Below are 20,153 nucleotides of genomic sequence, written 5' to 3' on the forward strand. Positions count from 1 at the left end.
CCTGAGGGACCTGGAGGTAGAATGGTGGGTTAGCAGATTTTTTATATAGGTGGGGGACATAGACATAGATAGGGAACGTTTCAGATTGGAACCCTTCTTAAGTCACTCATCCATGTTCTCTAAATATGCTGCCTGACCTGCTGACTTACTCCAGCACTACCTGTTTTACTCAAAATCCCAGTAGCATGGTTTCCTTCTGTAAGGTACTACTTTGGACTTGAGCCTAGATTGTTTGTTTTTTGCCCTGTATCCCTCTCTTTGATCCCACTGAAGTGGAGCCAGGAAATACAGTGACCAATGTTTTGCATGGAAAACTTCCTCAAACAGCAACGTGATTGTGACCAGATTATCTGCTCTATTAACTGTAAAACCTCATGACGTTGGGCTGATAGCATTTCCTGCTGAGTTATGGCTGAATGCTGGTGGAGCAGCTGGGAGAAGAAGAGTGGGTCTCACTGTGGCTGCAGACTTGGCTCGCTCCTGCCTCTTGTTCAGCAAGAGAGTCCAGAGTCTGAAACCTGTTGTCCATTGAGGACATGTGTACACGCGTGCGTGAGCAGACACACACACACACGGACACACACAAACACACGCGCACGCACACACACGTACACTCACCCGCGTACACTCACACGCGCACACACGGACACACACACACACTCGCGCACACACAGATACACGCACGCACGCACACACACACGTACACTCACACGCGCGCGCGCACACACACACGTACACACACGCGCGCACACACGGACACGCGCACGCACACACATGTGCACTCACACGCGTACAAGCACACGCATAAATACGGACACACACACACGGACACATACGCGCGCGCACACACGGACGCACATGCGCGCACACACGGGGACACACACGTGCGCACGCACACACACGTGCACTCACACGCGTACAAACACACACATAAACACGGACGCACACACGCACACACACACACGGGGACACACGCGCACACACACACACACATGCGTGAACACACGGACACACACACACGCGCACGCACACACGTGCACTCACACGCGTACAAACACACACATAAACACGGACACACACACACACACGGCACACACCCACACACCCATCTGCACTTTGCGGATAGGTTACTCAACCGAGGTCAAGTCGGGTTCCATCCTGACTACGAGTGCTGTCTGTACGGAGTTAGTATGTTCTCCCTGTGACCGTGTGGGTTTTCTCCGGGTCTGCCGTTTTCCTTCAACACTCCAACAGCCTGCAGGTTCGTAGGTTGATTGCCTTTATACATTGTCCTTGGTGTGTCGGATGGAATTGGTGTACGGGTGATCATTGTTCAGCGCGGACTCAGTGGGCTGAAGGGCCTGTTTCTACATTGTATCAAAACTAAACTGCTAAACCTGTTGTAATCATATACTCAACACATGTAATTCTGATTTCACTGACCCTTTTTAGTTTAGAAACAAAGACGATGCCAGTTTGCATAAAAGGACACAGTGCTTCAGTAACTCAGTGCATTAGGCAGCATCTCTGGAGAATGTGGATAGGTGATGTTTCGGGTCAGGAGCCTTCTTTAGCTGTCTGAAACATCTTGACCCGAAACGTCACCTGTCCATGTTCTCTGGAGATGCTGCCTGACCCGCTGTGTTAGTCCAGCACTTTGTGCTCTTTGTTACCAGTTTAGTTTGGAGATACAGCACGGAAACAGGCCCTTCGGCCCACTAAGTGAATGCCGACTAAAGATCAATTGTTCTGGTCCTGTATTATCCCACTTTTGCATACACTCCGTATACACACAGGGCAATTTTACAGAGGCTAATTAACCCACAAGACTTGCACATCTTTGGGAAGTGGATTTAAGAGAGAGTTAGATAGAGCCCTAGGGGCTAGTGGAGTCAAGGGATATGGGGAGAAGGCAGGCACAGGTTATTGATAGGGGACAATCTACCATGATCACAATGAATAGCGGTGCTGGCTCATAGGGCCGAATGGCCTCCTCTTGCACCTATTTTCTATGTTTCTATGTAAGTGGGAGGAATCCAGAGGAAACTAAGCGGTCACAGGGAGAACGTGCAAACACCACACCGACAGCACCCAAGGTCAGGATCGAACCTAGAACCGAGATGAGGAAAATATTTTTCACACGGAGAGTGGTGAGTCTCTGGAATTCTCTGCCACAGAAGGTAGTTGAGGCCAGTTCATTGGCTATATTTAAGAGGGAGTTAGATGTGGCCCTTGTGGCTAAAGGGATCAGGGGGTATGGAGAGAAAGCAGGTACAGGATACCGAGTTGGATGATCAGCCATGATCATATTGAATGGCGGTGCAGGCTCAAAAGGGCCGAATGGCCTACTCCTGCACCTATTTTCTACGTTTCTATGTTCTATGTTTCAATGTCTGGCACCTGTGAGGCATCGGCTCTACCAGCTGCCCTTCTCTCCGTCTCCCTCTCTTCACCCCATTGCTTCGTTGTCCCATGAACATGTCCAGCCCAGTCCCGATCATAATGGGCGTATTCCAAAGCTCGTTAATGTTTGCATCACGGGTAAATGTTTCGCATGCCTATCAGTGGCAACATTCTCACTGGATGGGAGAGGTGGAACGCCCCAAAGACCAGTTCCTCCACTTCTGTCACTGTTTTGTGTCTCGGATCAAAGCTCCGTAATTGGTGTTGACAGAGAGAAGGCTGGTCCTTGGAGAGCAGGTTTCTGAAAATATCTTGCATCCCAGCTGACACGAAGACAAAGGGGAGGATTGTGAGAGCAGTTCCCTTCTAATCTGCCTCACCAGCTCTGACGTTTGGTGCAGAATGAGCTTGAACAGCCTGTTTCCGTGCTGTACGTGTGGATCTTACACACAGGGCAAGAGAGAGCTTTAGTAGACGGGGGTTTCTTTTGCAAGCAAGTGTATTGACCATATCTCCTTCTAGATGAACAGTGTTAACGCTGAGATTTCATCAGTTCTTCCTGCTTTTGGATAAATGGCTACTTGTTACCTTGGCAAAACTGATTCAAAGATACAGCTTGTAAACAGGCCCTTCAGCCCACAGTGTTTAAGAAGAAACTGCAGATGCTGGAAAATCGAAGGTACACAAAAATGCTGGAGAAACTCAGCGGGTGCAGCAGCATTTATGGAGCGAAGAAAATAGGCAACGTTTCGGCCCGAATCATACATCGTGGAAACAGGCCCTTCTGCCCAACTGACCCACACCGGCCAGTGACACTACGTCCCAGTGAGACTAGCCCCACCTACCTCGAATTGGCTCATATCCCTCTAAACCTGTCCGATCCGTGTACCTGTCTAAATAATTTTTAAACATTGTGATAGTACCAACCTCAATTACCTCCTCTGGCAGATTGTTCCATATGCCTACCACCCTTTGCGTGGAAAAAGTTACTCCTCGGGTTCCTATTAAATCTTTTCCTCCTCACCTTGAACCTATGTCCTCTAGTTCTCGATTTCCCCAACTCTGGACGAGAGACTCTGGGCGTCTACGTGATCTATTCCTCTCAAAGACAAAGGCATGATCATCAGTACACACAGACCCCTCAGAGCGAGCATGATGAGTGTCATCTGGCCTCCCATTCTGATTGTAGGTGGACTCTGGTTGGTGACAATTGGTATTTCCCATGGGGATTTTATTTTGCAAACGCAATACAGAAATGGTTTCTCTATCTCAGCTCGCCTGAGGTTTTCTGTCAGAAACCCTGCGTCAGCTCGGCTGAGGTTGTGAGTGTGGTGCATGACCTTCCCGCCCCGACCTTTGCTCTGCGTCTCCTTGTTCCTCTTCCCCCCCACCACCAGCTGCTACCTTTTGGTTTGCAGGATCGTGCAACGTGGACAGAGTTCCCTCCGTGCCTATTGCAAGATCATAAGTGATAGCAGCAGAATTGGGCCACTCGGCCCATCAAGTCTACTCCGCCATTCAATCATGGCTGCTCTATTTTTCCATTTCAACCCCATTCTCCTGCCTTCTCCCCATAGCCCTGACACCTGTACTAATCAAGAATCAATCTATCTCTGCCGTAAATATATCCATTGCCTTGGCCTCCGCAGCCTTCTGTGGGGAGTTCCAAGACTGTTGCGGTCATTCCAATCCCATCTTGACATCAGCGCTGTTTCACACAACACCCCCCCTGTCCTTTGGTGGTTCTTGCTGCATTTACAATCACAGCTACAGCAGGAGAGCACATTGTCGTGAAGAGCCTTGGCTCCTGCGATGCATTCCTCCGGGCACTGCCACACTGCCTGCCTCTGGATGGATAGGAGAGGATTAGGAGGGATATGGACCCAACGCAGGCGGGTGGGACCAGTGTAGCCGGGACATGTCTCTGGAGATAAGGAATGGGTGACAATGGGAAACGTCACCCATTCCTTCTCTCCAGTAATGCTGCCTGGCCTGGTGAGTTACTCCAGCATTTTGTGTCTATCTTCAAGGTGAGCAACAAACTCGGGAGATGAGCTGTACCTTGGGACTGCTCCATGTCGAGTGCAGTGGAGCATTCAGCTTTGATGCAGGTCTGGTCAAAAAATATGGTGATCCAATGCCACTTGGAATGATCCCTATGGTTGCCACCAATTACAAGAAATGGGCAGAGAGTTTATGTGAAAAAAGTTCTTCTTGCGGATTTTGACCATCCTTAAGCTGTGACCCCTTGTCCCAATTTTCGGGACAATTGATGTTCGTGCACCCCTTGCAATTTTGGGTATAAGATCCCCTCAAAATTCTAGAGAGTATAAACCAAGGTCTTTCTTCATACAACATCAAAAATCCTCTCTGCACTCCCTCTAAATACAGATTTGGAGACCAAAACTGACCCTCCAGGTGAGTTACAACTGCAGTAGAACCTCCAGCAAACTTTTGTTATGCTCTGCTGCACCTGATCCCATGACTGGTGAATCCAGGTCTCGCTATCTCCCCCTTCCAATCGGCCACCATTTAGATAATGTCCCCTAGAATGTCCTTTGCCTGCCATGGACTGGGTGGGTTGAGTATTTTCTCCTTCTGTGCTCTTATGAATGGTTTGGTAACATTTTAACATGCCGTGGCTCGGAGAACAATTAAGGTTAATTAGATCATTCTAGGGCTTTGCTAATTGAACAATGAAGCAGCTTGCTGTTATCTGGGCCTTTATAATGTAATAAACTAACCACTGGAGTATTACCAAAGAGAATTTGTCACCGAGTTACATGATACCTTTGCCAGAGGTAATTGGGTAGGGTGTGGCTTTAAAAAATGGGAGGCTGGACGACGAGATCAATTGCAATTAGATTAAAAAACTGAAAACGCTGGAAATATTCACGGCAGAGTCTGCGGAGAGAGAAGCAATAAATGTTTCACATCCGAAACTCTTAAACAAAAGAGTCACGGGTCATTTAGACCTGGAATAAAGATTTGCCCTGGTTATTGCTGCCTCAGTGAACCTTGCTCTAAAGTTGGGTGCAGCTTTAGCGTGGATAGAAGGGTAGTTTTAGTTAACTGTTGCAATGGGTTAAATGTGATGGTGGTACAAGGACGGACGCAGCACAGGTGTTTAGAGAGAAGTGGGACAGAAACAGGCCCTTTGGCCCAATGAGTTGGTGCTGACCAGTGATCCCCGCACACTTAACACACGTACACATACTAACGACAATTTAACAATTTTACCAAGCCAATTATCCTACAAACCTGTGTTTAAGAAGGAACTGCAGATGCTGGAGAATCGAAGGTACACAAAAAAGCTGGAGAAACTCAGCGGGTGCAGCAGCATCTATGGAGCAAAGGAAATGGGCAACGTTTCGGGCCGAAACTCTTCTTCAGACCTACAAACCTGTTGGTCTTTCGAGTGTGGAAGGAAACCGAAGCACCCGGAGAAAGCCCACACAGGTCGCAGGGAGAACGTGCAAACTCCGTACAGACAGCACCTGTAGTCAGGATCGAACCCGGGTCTCTGGCGCTGTAAGGCAGCGACTCTACCACTGGGTCACGGTGCTGAGATGAGTGAGACACTCTCCATCGTTCTGGTTGAAGTGTGTAACCTCGGTTTAGATGGTGTCAAGCTCGCCGTACTTTGGTTAGACTGTTCGCCAGCATCTCCCAGGGGTTTGATTGTGAGTGGAACCCAACCCATGATAGATTTCTATCTTTCCTGCCCTCTATTGTGTGGGACGCTAACTACAATTTGAATAAACACGGCACACTAGCTCAGATTAAGTACTGAGGATGGTGAACCCTTTAGTTCGGGAAACTGATTCCATCTCAAGACTGAGCCATCAGAAGGAGAGAGGTAGAATGTTTCTAACCATAAATAAATGCAGATCTCCTCCCAGAGTATTGCCACACTAATGGAATGCAGCTTCAATGAAGCCTGCCGGCTCTGTACCTGGGTTGCCAATATTCTCACTCCCGAATAAGGGACAAAAGGTCAAAACAAGGGATAAATTCCCGACGGCAATTCCTTGAACGACTCGGCCGTGGCTGGGGGAATGATGAGTTGGCCCGGGTGCTGGACTGTACACAAAGACCAGCCGGCGGGCCAGCTGAGGAGTTTTGGCGTGATGTCGCGCGCAAAGTCCGGCACCCCGTCCAAATTAACCGATGATCGGCCGTGAGAAGGAGGGGCGGTGGTGTCGGCGGTAAGCGAAGGTCCGAAGTTCGGACAGCTGGCCGGGCTGCCGACCAACGGGGCCGCGGGCGAGGTGCTGCTGCTGCACTCCATGGGCTGCACTACATCGGGACGAGTGAGGCGGGACCGGACTGGGCGCTCCGACCAAACAGCCCCCGAGTAGTAGCGGTCAATTACGGGGCAAGGGCGGTCCAATATAGCCCAATATACGGGATGTCCCGGCTAAAACGGGACAGTTGGCAAACCTATTTATAACCTATAATCTATGCCTGTGATGATAATTTTATATACTTCCATGAGGTCTCCTAACAACCACCGATGTTCCCGAGAAAACCCCAGAGGACGGCAGTGGTAGAGACCCGAGTTCCATCCTGCCTGTGGGTGCTGTCTGTATGGAGTTATTATGCTCACCTTGTGACTGGGTGGATTTTCTCAGAGCGCTCGGGTTACCTCCCACACTCCAAAGACATGCAGGTTTGTCGGTGAATTGGCTTCTGTAAATTGACCCCATGGGGAACCCATGGGGTGGGATAGAACGAGTGTTGGTTGGTGTGGACATAGCGGGCCAAAGGGCCCTTTGTCCATGCTGTATTTCCAAACTAAACTTGGAAAACAGTCCACGTTTAATAACCGAACGATCTGCTTGGTCAACAAAGAACGTTGCCAACAAAGCCTGCCGTTTGTCAATAGCAATAGGATTGGATTCTCTCTGCATTTGCGTAGGTGTGCATTTGTACTTTCATGGGTGTTTGTCTTTGCATGCCGTATGTTTTGGACTTAATTTGACCCGTTCCATAATTACCTCCTTCCTCCAGATGTGTTGGGTTTAGCTTGCACAGCTCAGCCCTGCACTGTTTTCCCTCATTAGTTGCCGATTACAGGTCCTCTCCTCTTTTGTTCCATTGATCAGGCACTTGCCGTGGAGACAATGAGGGAAGGTTTATTGCAGTGGGTTGTAACGCGAGTTGGCCTCACCTTCCTGCATTCTCCCGCACTGCTCCTTCCTGCATCCTCGTTTTCCAGAGACTGGCATGGCCGGGATTATTGATCCTTACTTTACTCCCGTCTGACCTTGCACTAAATGTTATTCCCTTATCATACATCTATACACTGTAAGTGGCACGATGGTCATCATGTATTGTCTTTCTGCCGACTGGTTAGCACAGAACAAATACCTCGCTACATGTGACAATAAACTGAACTTAACTATACTAAGAGTTGCTGATAATCATTCATGTACCTTAAAACACCAATAATCTGGCATTTGACGGTTCGGAAATCAAATGGCTCACACATTTGTACACACTGTGCTTGAGGAGCTCGATGGATCGGGCAGCATCTGTGGAGGGAATGGACAAACGCTGTTTTGGCTCATAGAGTCTAGAGTCATGGAGTGATACAGTGTGGAAACAGGCCTTGCGGCCCAACTTTCCCACACCGGCCAACATATCCCAGCTACACTAGTCCCACCTGCCAGCATTTAGTCCGTAACCCTCCAAACCTGTCCTATCCATGTACCTGTCTAATAACTGCTTCTTAAATGTTGGGTCTGGACTCTTCTTCAGGAAAGTCCAACCCGATGCATCATCTGTCCATTCCTCCCACAGATGCTGCCTGACCCACTGAGTCCTCCAGCACTTTGTGCTTTGATTGAGATTTAAGCATCTGCAGTTTCTTATGTTTCTGTTACTCACGAGTAAAGTACATCCTCTTTTGCAGCCAGAGAGCAACTAATAGTAATGCTAATTGAATAGTAATAGTACTATTACTCAGTAATTACTAATAGTACTATTATTATTCAAAGAGTAATAATTAGGTAATAAGGGCTACACATACTTTTTGGAAAAATCCATGTTTTCCAAGTCGCATCATTTCCCAATAACTCGAGCCTCGAGGGATGTTTGGTAGAAGTGAGACGTGATGTGTGGTGAGGAGAATTGGGAGCAATGTGTCTTACATGCACCAGAGGTCATCTGTTATATTGACAGATGTTTTGAGGTGCGGCTTTCCAAATTTGGCAGATGTTCTGTCCATATTTTCTAAGAACATGGGAAGCCAGTTTGTGCAATGAGTCTATGAGAAATCCCCTTTCCCAATCTTATTTCCAATACTCTCCACATTCCCATTAACTGCCCCACACATGGGACTGGTTGTATGGATAATTAAAAGCCCACCTGTCTTTGTGATGTGGGGAGAATCTGGCATCTGTGGGAAAGCCAAGCAGCAACAGTGAACAACACAAGAGATCAGGATTGAGTCCATGTCTCTGGCCAACTTTAGTGTTTTTTTTAGTTTAGAGATACCACATGGATACAGGCCTTTCGGCACCCCAAGTCCGCACCGACCAGCGATCACCGCAAACTAACACTATCCTACACACACTGGGGACAATTTACTATTTTACCAAGCCAATTAGCCGACAAACATGTACGCGTTTGGAGTGTGAGAGGAAACCGGAGCACCCAGAGAAAACCCACGCAGGTCATGGGGAGAATATACAAACTGCGTGCAGACAGCACCCATAACCAAGATCGAACCAGGGTCTCTGGCGCTGTGAGGCAGCAACTCTACCGCTGTGCCACCGTGCGGCACCATAACTGTACCACTGTGCCACCCAAATGTGTTGTAACTGTGATCCTCGAGTGTATTCATTCTTCTCCTAATCACAGTATAAACACTCTGTGTTTGAGCAACTTCTATCAATGTCCCAGTTATGGATTGGTGCATAATACAGCTGCCCTCAAGTTGGGAGATTTTGGGGCACAAACCTCAGTTTGGAGACTGGGGCATGATCTCGTCTGATGCTGAGTCTTGCATGCTCGATCTCACCGAGGCAATCTTATACTGTTGCATGGATCCAGTGGCACCATTTTGTAATAGACAAGGGGAATTTGCCTGCAGTCCAGGCCGATATTTATCCCTAAAGCAAATCATTCAAAAATACGAGAATATTTGGTCTTTATCAATCCTGAATGTGGGAACTTGCTGTTTGCAAATTGATTCCTGCATTACAATGTCACTTCCACTTTAAATGTATTTTATTAGCTGTAAATACTGAGTGACATTATTGCCACTATAGAATTTCAACATTATTCTTCATATTCAATATTCCTTTGAGCTGGGCCCTATTTCGAGTTTGACTCAAATACTGATGCTATGCTAGAGATGAGATATTACATTTGAGTCCTGTCCTAACCTGCTTGTTTGAACATCCGAAGACCAATGAGATTATCTGAAGAATCTACAGTTTCTGAAAATTGTCCTTCCCCCCCCCCCCTACAAACAGCCCACCCTTGATATATCTGGCTGCGTATCCTGCCTGTAGCTGAACTGTTGTTATCCTCCATAACTGAAACTCATGGTGCATTCTATTCTCAAATATTCCAGCCAACCCTTTGAAGTATGGCACTAATGCAGGACTGGTTCCCATTGCTCACTGTGAGATGTACAACGTGTTGCAAGATGGGAGAAGCAGTCGCTTGTCCAGACCTGTTGCATGTTTTAGTCTGGAATGTGCTTGTTTTTATTCCAGGAAGGGACAGTTATATTTCTCTGGATCTGCAAATATTGCGGACTAAAACGGCACAGGGTCTGTTGACGCTTTTCTGCATGTTTGTTTTGTCATGCCTTGCACTGGTCCAGTGATTGGAATATGATGTATGCTTGAAACCACTGACTGCCTGTTAGTTTTGTCAGCAGAATATGCTCGCCAGATGATTGTTTAAGCTGGTGGCATTTAAGTAAGTAAGTATGTTTATTGGCCAAGTATTCACATACAAGGAATTTGCCTTGGTGCTCCGCCCACAAGTAACAACATGACATAGAGTGACAGTTACGAATGACCCCGAAAACACTAAACATTAATAATAATAATAAAACATTAATGATAAAACACCATTGATCAAGCATGTGAACTAACAAAATACCAGATCAAAGGGAGGCTACAGATTTTTGGCTGCTGAGTAGAGCAACTACTCGTGGATAAAAACTGTTTTTATGTCTGGCTTCTGCCCATAAACGTGACTTATCGACCTATCTGCCTAACATGCTGAGTTCCACCGACACTTACTGTTTTACCTACATGCTACATCTATAGAAAAATAGATTGTGCTAATTCCTTTTAAGATTTACGTTGGCTGTACAAAAATCCGATCCTTAAAAATTAAGATACTCCGAATACATCTGTAATTGAAGTTCCTGAGTATTTGGGCCAGAGATCCACTATCCCCTGGATGAAGTCCAGTGTGGTCGAGGCTGTGGCTGTGTCACCAGGTCCAAGTTCATGCACTTCACTGCCAAGCTGTGTTGGATCGTTGCCACCAGCTGGCTATCTTCCCCCAGAGTTAACCTCCACACGCACACCTGAACCTCTGTGGCACTCTCTTTACTCACTAGGTTCTCATGCCACTGAGGTTGGAAACACTTTGGCTCCCATTCAGTCCAAACACTAAAGACTAATGCCACTCTCCAAAGTATTTCCTGTTAATGCTACCTGGTGTTTCCGAAGCTAAACTTTATTTCATTCTTCAGATAGTTGGCGCAGTGCTGGTCTGATGATGTGTTTGGGCTCAGGTCCTATGTTCTGTGATTGTTTGAAGTACTACTCGATAGAATTACAGGAGCAAAGGTTTTTTTTTTTCCCTTTACCAGGTTTAGTTTACTTTAGTTTTGAGATACAGCGCGGATATAGACAATAGGTGCAGGAGTAGGCCCTTCGGCCCTTCGAGCCAGCACCGCCATTCAATATGATCATGGCTGATCATCCACAATCAGTACCCCGTTCCTGCCTTCTCCCCATATCCCCTGACTCCGCTATTTTTAAGAGCCCTACCTAGCCCCTTAGACTCTCTGCTTCCACGCTGACCAGTGATCCCTGCACACTAACACTACCCTACACACACACACACACACACACACACACACACACACACACACACACACACACACACACACACACACACACACACACACACACACACACACACACAGGTGTATCTGTATGTGTGTGTGTATATATATAAATATACTATATATTATACTGTACACACACACACACAAGTGTAGGAAAGAACTGCAGATGCTGATTTAAATGGAAGGTAGACACAAAATGCTGGAATAACTCAGCGGACCACGCACACACACATGGCAGGGAATAGAGAGATACGGATCTTCTGCAGGCAAAGGAGATTAGTTTAACCTGGCATCATGTTTAACATGGACATTGTGGGCTGAAGGGCCTGTTCCTGAACTGTTACTCTGTTTGATATTTGCCCCAAAGTAGGAGGTGCAGCTAACGTTGCCCTTGCTAAATATTGCACGGAGACTGGGGGCCTGATCCCCAGGCTGACGTCTGCCACATGATTATTAACCAGCCTCAGTACCTGTGCTCCTTGCAGTTTGCCAGGCTGTGCTATTGCCAGCCAGTCAATTGCGGAACGGGGAGAGTTGCATTGAATTGGAACGATGCAGACTTTCCTACCACACGGGAATTTTCGATGACATCTGTCATCTGCCAGGGAACTGAAATTTCTTGGGAGAAACCGAATCCACAAGAAGCGAGGTAGTGGTGGTGAGGAAATGAGATGTGAGACTAGGGTTACCAACATTCTCACTTCCAAATAAAGGACAAAAGGTCAAAATAGGGGACACATTCCTGGCGGCAATTCGTTGACCGACTCGGCCATGGCTGGGTGAATGATGAATTGGCCCGGGTGCTGGACTGCACGCAAGGTCCAGCCGGCGGGCCAGCTGAGGAGTTTTGGCCCCGACACCCCATCCAACTCATGAATCGATGATCGACCTTGAGAAGGAGGGGCGGTGGTGTCGGTGGTAAGCGAAGGTCCGAAGGTCGGAGACAGCTGGCCGGGCTGCCGACCGACGGGGCCACGGGCTGCTGCACTCCACGGGCTGCACTACGTTGGGACGGGTGAGGCGGGGCCCTCCGACCCGACAGTCCCCTAAGCTAAACTAAGCTAGGAGGCAAGAGATTTGAGGGAATTAGTTGTAGAGGAGAAACACACTCATCCCAAGATTTGTAGAAGTCTCAGCAGAATTCAGAAGTAGACAAAAGTGCTGGAGAAACTCAGCGGGTGCAGCAGCATCTAAGGAGCGAAGGAAATAGGCAACGTTTCGGGCCGAAACCCGGAAGGGTTTCGGCCCGAAACGTTGCCTATTTCTTTAGATGCTGCTGCACCCACTTAGGTTTTCCAGCACTTTTGTCTACCTTCGATTTTCCAGCATCTGCAGTTCCTTCTTAAAGACTTCAGAGGTACCTGATCATGCACTAGATTTGCCATAAAGCCCAGGGCCGCAATCTGAGATGGACACAAAATGCTGAGAGTTGGAAAATAAGTTTAGATTAAAATCATTAGTTTGGAATGTAATGGCCCAACTTGCCTCCTTTTGGCTCTGGCCAAATTGTATACATTTCCAAGTCAGACGATCAAGAAGGCTCTGGGCTTAATTCTTGCTCTCTAAAGTTAGCACCACTCTCTTCCATTGGAGATGAGGGGCACTCTGAGGGAGGACGTTCATGTGTAAATGACCAAAGAGGCTGCCCCATCTCTGCCTCCCTCCCCCCCGTCGGAAAGCTGGCCGTTATTTGTTGGAGCCAAGAAACTGCAGGTACTGGTTTACAAAATAAGCGACAAAGTGCTGGAGTAACTCAGTGAGTCAGGCAGCATCTCTGGCGAACATACATGGGTTTGGATTCTTCTTCAGACAGCATGGATTGGTGACATTTCGGATTGGTATCATGGTATATGGACACATTTATCTGTTTTGTAGTAAATGCCTACTATTTTCTGTGTGCTTAAGCAAAGCAAGAATTTCATTGTCCTATACAGGGACACATGACTATAAACTCACTTGAACTTGAACTTGAACTACCGTTCCTTACACTCGCATGGATGTGGGGGATGCAGTGGGTCGAGACCCTTCCTCAGATTTTGTTTGTTTAGGTTATTCTCTTTATCATGTATCTGGACACTGTGGATGGCTCGATTGTAATCATGTATTCTTCGCTGTATCTTCAGAATAATGTCTTCCTGTTCACTTCCCTTCTATAAAGTCATTTGTGCTCCACCTCCACCCAACCCATTCTCTATGGCATTAACACTATATTCAGTCTGAGGATGGGTCTCGACCCGAAACATTACCCATTCCTTCTCTCCAGAGATGCTGCCTGTCCCGCTGAGTTACTCCAGCATTTTGTATCTTTCTTGAATTTAAACCAGCATCTGCATTTCCTTCCTACACACTATGTTCTGCACTCTGCTCATTTTCCCTTTAACACTGCCAGACGCACTTCCCGATACAAAGCTTTAAACGGCAACTTTTCACCATGCTAAACCAATTCTAACACCTTACAATGCATACATTGGCCTGTTTCCTTTATCAATGTTACTTTTTTGCATATCTTTTACTCATTGTTCTTTATCTCTCCACATCACCATCTATTTATCTTGTTTCCCTTATCCCTAACCAGTCTGAAGAAGGGTCTCAACCCGAAACATCACCCATTCCTTCACAGTTTATTCCGAACACCGAACTTGACTTTGCACTCTAGTTCCAACTGATTCAAGGGTGCAGTGGGACTGCCACACTCACACCACGGTTTGACAGTCATTGAAAGAGCTGACGATGCTGGCGGAGTGGATATACAGGAAAGGAATGGAGTTACTGAAGCCAACGCCATGAGTCATTGTGGTTAAGTAGGAATGTTTGAGACATTGATCAACGACTGTATCTCTGCTTCTGTCTCGGTCTGCACCATCAGGCACCTAATTTTCCACCCTACTGCCCTGGATGATGTCACTGCCTTGCAGTTAAGGCAAGTGTTTAAACCAGTTTCACAGCTATCTGAGAAGACTGAATGAATCCACACCCTGGAATAATAGATATTTATCTTTAAAGGTGTTGGATAGACTGTGTAAGACGGAACTGCAGATGCTGGTTTAAACTGAAGATAGACACAAAAAGCTGGAGTAACTCAGCGGGACAGGCAGCATCTCCGGAGAGAAGGAATTTTTATTTCAAAATAGACTTTATTCGAGAAATAAATATATATACAACACATGATCCCATCCATCTGACATTCTCGGAGGCTATACATACATTGTCTGAAGAAGGGTTTCGGCCTGAAACGTCGCCTATTTCCTTCGCTCCATAGATGCTGCTGCACCCGCTGAGTTTCTCCAGCAATTTTGTGTACATACATTCAATACAGTTTCCCCAAATTACAATTTTACACCACACCGTTGCTACTCATGTGACCCACTGGCGTGGAATCCTTTCCCTTATTTTGAGGGGTGTCTCCACCACACCCTGCCCCCCCCCCCCCATGTACCCCAGATGAAGGTCCCTAGACTGTGGTCCTCCCACACCGAGCCTTGGCGTTGGCTGCACCGAGCTGCAGTGTGTCCCTCAACACGTACTCCTGCAGTCTGCAGCGGGCCAGTCGGCAACATTCCCCGACAGACATCCCACTCCGCTGGGTGGTCAACAATGCTCAGGCAGACCAAAGAGCATCTTTCACCGAGTTGATGACCTTCCAGCAGCACTCGATGTCAGTCTCCGAATGCGACCCTGGGAACAGTCTGTAAATCACAGAGTCCTCTGTGACGGAGCTGTTCGGAATAAACCGCGAAGGAAGGGGTGATGTTGCGGGTTGAGACCCTTCTTCAGACTGGTTAGGGATAAGGGAAACGAGATAAATAGACGGTGATGTGGAGAGATAAAGAACAATGAATAAAAGATATGCAAAAAAGTAACATTGATAAAGGAAACAGGCCAATGTACGCATTGCATTGTAAGGTGTTAGAATTGGTTTAGCATGGTGAAAAGTTGCTGTTTAAAGCTTTGTATCGGGAAGTGCGTCTGGCAGTGTTAAAGGGAAAATGAGCAGAGTGCAGAACATAGTGTGTAGGAAGGAAATGCAGATGCTGGTTTAAATTCAAGAAAGACACAAAATGCTGTAGTAACTCAGCGGGACAGGCAGCATCTCTGGAGAGAAGGAATGGGTAATGTTTCGGGTCGAGACCCATCCTCAGACTGAATATAGTGTTTATGCCATATTGAATGGGTTAGGTGGAGGTGGAGCACAAATGACTTTAAAGAAGGGAAGTGAACAGGAAGACATTATTCTGAAGACCAGGCGAAGAATACATGATTACAATCGAGCCATCCACAGTGTCCAGATACATGATAAAGGGAATAACCTAAATAATGTTTAGTGAAATGTGAAGTCCTATCAAACATAGTCTGAGGGTCTCCAATGAACTGGGTAGCAGCTCAGGACTGCTCTCTAGTTGTTGGCCAGATGTGGCAAACTTGATGCAAATGTAAACTAATTTTTGCTGTGTGCATGTGATCCATATTTCACCATTCCTTGTGTATCCACATGCCTATCTAAAGCTACTATTGTATCATGCATGAATGGTGGAGGTGGGGCAGAGGTGACGTTGTGGAAGGGAACATAGCAGGAAGGCATTCTTTGCTCCATTGTGTTTGCCACTATCGTGTCTGCCTCTCCAATCGTCCCCAGCAGTGTGTTGCAGGCATCCACCACTCAAAGAAATGCCCCTTACATCTCTTTAAAAATTTCCACCTCTCAAGTTAAAGCTATGGGCCTGTATTCTTTAAGATTTGCATCCTGGAGATAAAGACTTCTGACTGTCCACCTATCTGTGGTTTAATCTGTGCCCCTTACTGCTTTAATGCTTGGTGATGGTCTAGAATTATCCTGGATAATAGTGTGTTCAAGATTAATTATCCATTTTGGATGCTTGCTCCTGGGGTAAAGTACTGTCTCCTATGACGTGCACAGCCTAAAGTTGTAGGACAACTTGTTCTATCTGATCTTACTTGATTGTGCTCGCCAGGTTGATTGCATTCGTTGAAACAGGGCGGACCAGGTGAAGGTTGCAATCTCCCACCCCAAGTATTGTCTCAGTGCCATCTGTGTACTTGAATGAATGAATGAATACGTTTATATAAGTTTATACAAGGAATTTTCCCTGGTGCTCCGCCTGCATCATGACATACAGTGACAGTTAGGAATGACACATAAAACATTACACATTAATAATAAAACATTATCGATTAAACATATGAATTAAATAATGAAACTTGTGTAGGAAGGAACTGCAGATGCTGGTTCAAACTGAAGTTAGACACAAAAAGCTGGAGGTCTGACAAAGAGACTCGACCCGAAATGTCACCTATGCTGTCTGACCCGCTTGGTTACGCCAGCTTTTTGTATCTACCCTCCATGTACTTTCCTGGGACAGTCAACATGCACCATGAATCATCAATGTAATTATAATCCATTTAGATGATGCATATTAGCAGGAAAGTTTTTTTTTAAATAATGAGACTGCCTTCAAGGCGGGCTGAGTGAGTGGGCGAGAACACGCAGTGAATATTAATGTGGAACAATATGAAGTTATCGACCATAGAAAAGCAGAATATTAGTTTAGTTTAGAGATACAGCATGGAAAGAGGCCCTTTGGCCCACTGAATAGTGAATCTACTATTCACGTGAGCTCTAAGTTATCCACACTTTTGTATCTACTGCAACAACCAGGTTCAGGAATAGCTACTTCCCCACAGCCATCAGGCTATTAAACCTGGCTCGGACAAAACTGAACATTAATAACCCATTTTCTATTATTTGCACTTTATCAGTTTATTTATTCATGTGTGTATATATTTATATTATGGTATATGGACACACTGATCTGTTTTGTGGTAAATGCCTACTATGTTCTGTGTGCTGAAGCAAAGCAAGAATTTCATTGTCCTATACAGGGACACATGACAATAATCACACTTGCACACTATGGGCAATTTACAGAGGGCCAATTAACCTACAAGCCCGCACCTCTTTGGGATGTGGGAGGAAACCGGAGCACCCGGAGAAAACCCATGCGGTCACGAGGAGAATGTACAAACTCCATACAGAAAGCACCCGTAGTCAGGATTGGACCCAGGTCTCTAGCTCTGTAAGGCAGCAACTCTACCGCTATGCTTCCGTGACGCCCACATTTCTTCACTGTGCTTTTCCAATGTTCTATCCCAGAGAGCAAAGGAGACTTGGTTGTTACATTCATTCAAAACACATGTCACTACATTTTCTGGACATTAAGGAAATATAGGGACACTGTTGAAATATGACATTGAGGCAGTTTGGTGACGGAAACATCATAATCAAAGACTTGTTCCATCCCGGTTATTCTTTCATCGCCCTGCTCCCATTCAGCAGACAGTGCAGAAGCTTGAAAGCTCGCACCACCAGGTACAGGAACAGCTTTGCTCTCTGTCATCAGGCTTCTGAGCAGTTCATCCATTAACTAGGGTAGTGTCTGATTTAACTACATCCCAATGTGGATTTTGGATTATATTAATATAACTGATGCATTACAATACTGAGAGCCATATTCTGCATCTCCTCCTTTGCACGACCAGTTGCACATGAGTTTGACTTGATTGTATTTATGTAAGATATATCTGGATAACATGCAAAACTAAACTGATCACTGTATCTCGGTACATGTGACTACAATACATCTTAACCTAGTGCTAATGAATGAGTAGGCAGGCTTGAAAGAATAGGTAGCCTTTTCCTTGTGTCCTTGTACTCATGAGCCCATGTTCTTATGCCCCTGTCCCACTTAGGAAACCTGAACGGAAACCTCTGGAGACTTTGCGCCCCACCCAAGGCTTCCGTGCGGTTCCCGGAGGTTTTTGCCAGTCTCCCTACCTGCTTCCACTACCTGCAACCTCCGGCAACCACCTGCAACCTCCGGGAACCGCACGGAAACCTTGGGTGGGGTGCAAAGTCTCCAGAGGTTTCCGTTCAGGTTTCCTAAGTGGGACAGGGGCATAACCCTCCTGAATGGTTTGCATTCTGTTTCCTATAATGGATGAGAATTTGGCAGTCCACCAGTGAAAGCCTCTGCTGCAGAGCCTGTGATAAGCATGTCTGAAGAAGGGTCTCAACCCAAAACATCACCCATTCCTTCTTTTCGAGCGATGCTGCCTATCCCGCTGAATTACTCCAGCATTTTGCATCTATCTTCGGTGTAAACCAGCATCTGCAGTTCCTTCCCGCAAATAAACGTAGAGGTCTCAGATTTCATTTACTGATCATTTGTTACCAGAAATTGATTAAAAACAGCTAATGATGAGGAGGGTGAAACAAGCCAGAAACAGGGAATCTTGACTGAAGCAGGCTCCCAACCCAAAATATTACCATGTTCTCCAGAGATAAGACACAAAATGCTGGACTAACTCAACGGGACAAGCAGCATCTCTGGATAGAAGGAATGGGTGATGTTTCAGGCCAAGACCCTTCTGTTCTCCAGAGATGCTGCCTTACCCAGAGTTGCTCCAACAGGTTGTGTCTGAAACTTTGCCAGCGTTCCTTCCCCTGATTGCAGTTGGGGTTCCCAAAGCGTGCAGCTCGATAGCTACTCTGCGCGCAGTCACTGGTCAAACAGGACGAGGATTTTTTTTGTGCGTGCTTTGATACACAGCATGGTTTTTAAATCATAAGAAGTTGAAGGGTGTTGGTGTTCTGAGCGAACTGGGTGTAACGCACACATTACTGGAAGTTTACGTACTGCAAACAATTAGGGAGGCTAATGCTGGCCTTTATTGCAAGAGGATTTGAGTTTAAGAGTAGATGTTTCACAGGGATTTTGATGAGGCCCATTGAGACTGCAGCTGGAATATTGTGTATCGCAGTTTTGCATGTCAGAACACTGCGCTGCGAAAATGTAATGGAGTGGGTTGAGTAGACCGATTCCTGGAAAACTCCTTTGGGGAGAGATGAAGCGGACTGGGCTTGTTGCAGAACAAAACGGGGTCTTGCTATGACCTACACACCTTGACAAGGTCAATGTGGACCTGGTGTTTCCTCTGCCTTGTGTGTCTGGAATAAACACACCAAATTACAAAATAAGTGACTTGGCCATTGACGACAGAGTTGAGAAGAAACCTCTTCTGTATGCTTAAAATGGCACGGCTTAAAATGGAAATACATACACCATTCTTATTGAGAAATATACTAACATAGTCCAACATCAAAAAAACAGGCACAATGGCGAGGGTTGCCTTTAAACTTTGCCCCTCTCAACTTAAAGCTATGTCCTCTTGTCATTGACATTTCCACCCTGGGGAAAAGGTCCTGACTGCCTCTGCCAAAGCTTGCTGATCGATTGTCCTATCTCCCGTAACACAACACAACACAACACAACACTGACTTCAGTTGCAAAGTGCATCAAGATGCTTTGAAATGCCCCAGAATAGTTTTACGATACCATATGATGTGATAGGACTTTATTTATCCCAGGCGGGAAGTTGATCTGCCAACAAGATACAAGATACATTTAATTGTCATTTGGACCCCTTGAGGTCCAAACGAAATGCCGTTTCTGCAGCCATACATTACAGACACATAGACCCAAGACACAACATAATTTACATAAACCTCCCTCCCATCCCCGTGGTGGAAAGCCCAAAAACCACTTACGCAACCTTTACCCGCCCC

General features: G+C 46.4%; 2 protein-coding genes across 3 annotated transcripts in view; one reads left to right on the forward strand and one right to left on the reverse strand.

Annotated features, from left to right (window-relative positions):
- Positions 1-14,942, reverse strand: part of LOC129714453 (protein GPR108-like) — a 112,063-nt gene extending 97,121 nt beyond the window's left edge. Inside the window, exon 1 of the mRNA XM_055664056.1 lies at positions 14,939-14,942. The gene's annotated coding sequence lies outside the window, so the exon portion shown is untranslated. The remainder of the gene's footprint in view (positions 1-14,938) is intronic.
- LOC129714452 (cdc42-interacting protein 4-like) overlaps positions 1-20,153 on the forward strand; it is a 95,286-nt gene that overhangs the window by 38,928 nt on the left and 36,205 nt on the right. The window lies entirely within an intron of this gene.

This window comes from Leucoraja erinacea, chromosome 39 (assembly GCF_028641065.1).
Source record: "Leucoraja erinacea ecotype New England chromosome 39, Leri_hhj_1, whole genome shotgun sequence".
In the NCBI taxonomy this organism is placed as follows: domain Eukaryota; kingdom Metazoa; phylum Chordata; class Chondrichthyes; order Rajiformes; family Rajidae; genus Leucoraja; species Leucoraja erinaceus.